At 44.6% G+C, this 3,303-nt stretch overlaps 1 non-coding gene across 1 annotated transcript; it reads left to right on the forward strand.

Moving 5' to 3' along the window:
- Window positions 1–1,790: 1,790 nt before the first annotated feature.
- On the forward strand, window positions 1,791–1,872 carry TRNAS-AGA (transfer RNA serine (anticodon AGA)). The gene has a single exon. It is a non-coding gene; the product is annotated as a tRNA-Ser (tRNA).
- Window positions 1,873–3,303: the final 1,431 nt, after the last annotated feature.

A 3,303-nucleotide genomic window follows, 5' to 3' on the forward strand; every position in this document is an offset into this window, starting at 1 on the left:
GCTCCTTTTGACACCACGCCCGCATGTCCCGGCGCCACAGTAGCCGTTGCTGAACCGTTCGAAGACAGCTCCGTAGTATAATAAAGTTGTTACTAAAATAATAAAGTTGTTACTCACTCACTCCGTAGTAAACGCGCACCGTCATTGTCGAAAAAACGCGGCGGTGGCAGCCTACTTGATCGAGAAACGCCGTCAAAGTGAGACGGGCTCCGCCATGGACGCGATGCTGGCGCAAATATTTAACTCGAGGGACGATTCAAGGTAGCTCGATCGCTTCCTTGACAATCTCGAGGAAACGCTCAAGATTTTTTCAAGTGAAGGAAGCGTTTCAAGTGAAGGGCGGTTTGTGAATGGGAAAACGCCACTTAAGGAGCGTTTCGAGTGAAGGGTCGAGTGGAGGAGCGTTTGTGAATACGGGCCAAAGTATATGTGAAGTCGTTTACATGGCAAATAAATTTTGTGACAACACGGGCAGTGTAATCAACTGGCATAAAACAACTGCCTTTTGGTACGGCAATTGGGATGTGAGGCCCGAGGTATACCTTAACGTAAAATGGGAAAGCAAACCCCTAAAGTACCTCGGTGTACCCTTGGACTGATATCGCGACAACGCGGATTATTGGAAAAGTGAAGCAGAAACCCTCAGGCAAAAAACAAATGCCTGGGGTGGTCGGGATCTGTCTATATTCGCACGTGCGACTGTGTGCAACATGTTTTTGATATCAAAAATCTGGTATGTCATGCAAGTTATCTGTATGTCACGCGTCAATGTACAGAAGTTTCACAGGATTTTTGCTGTGTTTGTGTGGAAATCACCGTGGGAACGTACAAGCCGGTCTAATTTATTCCAGTCCGTTAGTAATGGCGGACTCGGTTTATGTCATTTATTTATTAGACAAGTTGTCTCTCGGTTTATTTTCCTTCGCGTTCAAAGAAACAAATTTCTGCAAACAGTGATAAAAGTAAGGCTGTCATCACGCATCCCAGATTTTGTTGTGTCTACAAACAGTGGTATGTGCCGATATGTGTCTGGTTTTTTGAGAGAAGTTATACAGTCTTTTGAGTTTTTGAAAGTGCGCTTTTCGCTGGAATATCTTGCCACTGTTAAGCGAAAGAATCTGTACAGGGATCTCCGTGATGTCTTGTTACCAACACCTTTGTACAGATCTATGTTCAATGGAGGACCCGGACAGGATGTTTTGAAAAGGGTCAAAAAGATGAAAGTAAAAGCAGGGGCAAAAACTTTCTTTTTTAAATTGCATTCCGGGACTCTCCCCGTAAAGCAGTGGCTAGCGGACAAGGGAATCGATGTACCATGGACAACCAATTGTTTACTTTGTAAAACACCTGAGACAATAGACCATGTGTTTATTCATTGCTGGGACGCTGTCTTTCATTGGGACATCCTTCAAAGAACATTGAAAAAAGATCTCCCCATTACAAGCAATGGCATTCGTTTTCTCTGTGTGGATGAGGACGACGGCATACCATACGACATGGTTATGTTAATTAGCCTTCACAGCATCTGGCAGACCACTATGGCTTACAGACATCTTGACCAGAACATACGTCCTGTCCGGGAGAACTTCATTGCAAATATGCGGTATATCACTGAGGTGTATAAACAAGAAGAAGAACCTCCCAGCTGGCTAACAATGTTAGAGGAATTGTGCAACCTGAAAAAAATTTTAATGTGAGCACTTCGGATCAAATATTGGTCCAAGTGTATTTTATCATTCATGTTTCTGTGTGAACACCTGTACAGAAAAACAGGTAATAAAGAAAAAAAAAAAGTCGTGGCCGAGTGGTTAAGGCGATGGACTAGAAATCCATTGGGGTCTCCCCGCACAGGTTCGAATCCTGTCGACTGCGCTGGATTTTTTTTCGCGTGGTATCTAACACTCTTTATTTGAATGTGATGCAGGTGTATGGTTTGGAAGGTATCGTAACTAATGAAGTGTTTTGCCGAGTTGTTCCTGCTACGTTGCGCATTTTATGCAGTTTGTGCAAGTTGTGCACGAACAGGTGTTGCTGGTAACTGATTTTTAAGAGGGAAGGGAGTGGCATAGAGGTAATACGCGAAAACGACTGGAGTCTGACAACAGAATACCAGGGGGTAACAGAATGCCCATAAAAAATTTTGTATTTTATGTAAAAAAAAACTCACCGTGTTTACCAGTGCGATGAATTCTTTCTTAAACTGAAGAAAAAAAACGAGAGAGAGAGAAGGCCAGAGCCATTGCTTTCAACACAAGAACAACACATCAAAGAGCATGTTGGAAACAGATGTGCAGATATGGCGTCCTGATGAAAGGAAAAAATATCGTGAGCAAGCAAAAAAACAAAAATCTAGCAGGGCGTGGTTTCGATCCATGGACCTCTTGGTTATGGGCCCAGCACGCTTCCACTGCGCCACTCTGCTCAGTGCAAGGAGCTGACATGTAGGAGCTATTTCACACTGGAGCGCATAGCGATCTCGCCCTGCGTAGACAGTGTCCTTCACGCATATAAAGGACGTGAACGGGTAGCTGTAATTGCATCCGCCTCCAGGCGTTCCGTATAAAATAGATAAAAGCTCGTCGCGCCATCTGCATGATAGTTGTTGCTGTAACATCGAGGCGTATGCAGTTAAGTATGTCGCGTTCACTTAAAGCTGTCTCCTTTATATGGATACTTCCTGTATGAACGAAGAATACACTTGTTAGTAACTAGTCACTTCATTCCCAGCCACCGGCTTACCCGGGATGTAGGGAGGGTTCAAACCACCCACCACACTGAAGTTTTTCTGTTCTGCGTGTGTATGAGTATATGAGTAAACTCATATTTACAAGCACACGCACGAACATTCACAAAAGCTGGTTGAACACAGCCACTCACCCTGCCCCCCCCCCCCCCACCACCGTTCCCACTGTCCAAGAAGATATCTGGCTACGCCCCTGACTTGTGTTCCAGTTTTAGACGGGAAAAGGTAATTACAACGAGGATGATGGTGGTGCATCAACTATGGCTCATACCCACTAAGGGGGACTGGCCAAGAATTGGTTATATGGGCTTTTAGTCCTTCCAAGTAATCGACAATCCTAAGATCAAGAGTAAATGTGAGCAGCTGTCTCAATCCTTACCAATGCATTTGTGTTGGCAGTACAGGCCCAGGTCGCAACAGCCTCTTTTGAGTTACACATTAGCTTATTCCAAAGTGATCAAAGATGGATTGGCTGCATCTTTGGTACAGGAGGCTGTGTGCAAGTCATGTGTGCACAAGGTATTGAGCAGTGCTTATGCTCAGATCCAGAGGTTTCCTAC

Source organism: Rhipicephalus microplus, chromosome 6 (genome assembly GCF_043290135.1).
Source record: "Rhipicephalus microplus isolate Deutch F79 chromosome 6, USDA_Rmic, whole genome shotgun sequence".
In the NCBI taxonomy this organism is placed as follows: Eukaryota; Metazoa; Arthropoda; class Arachnida; order Ixodida; family Ixodidae; genus Rhipicephalus; species Rhipicephalus microplus.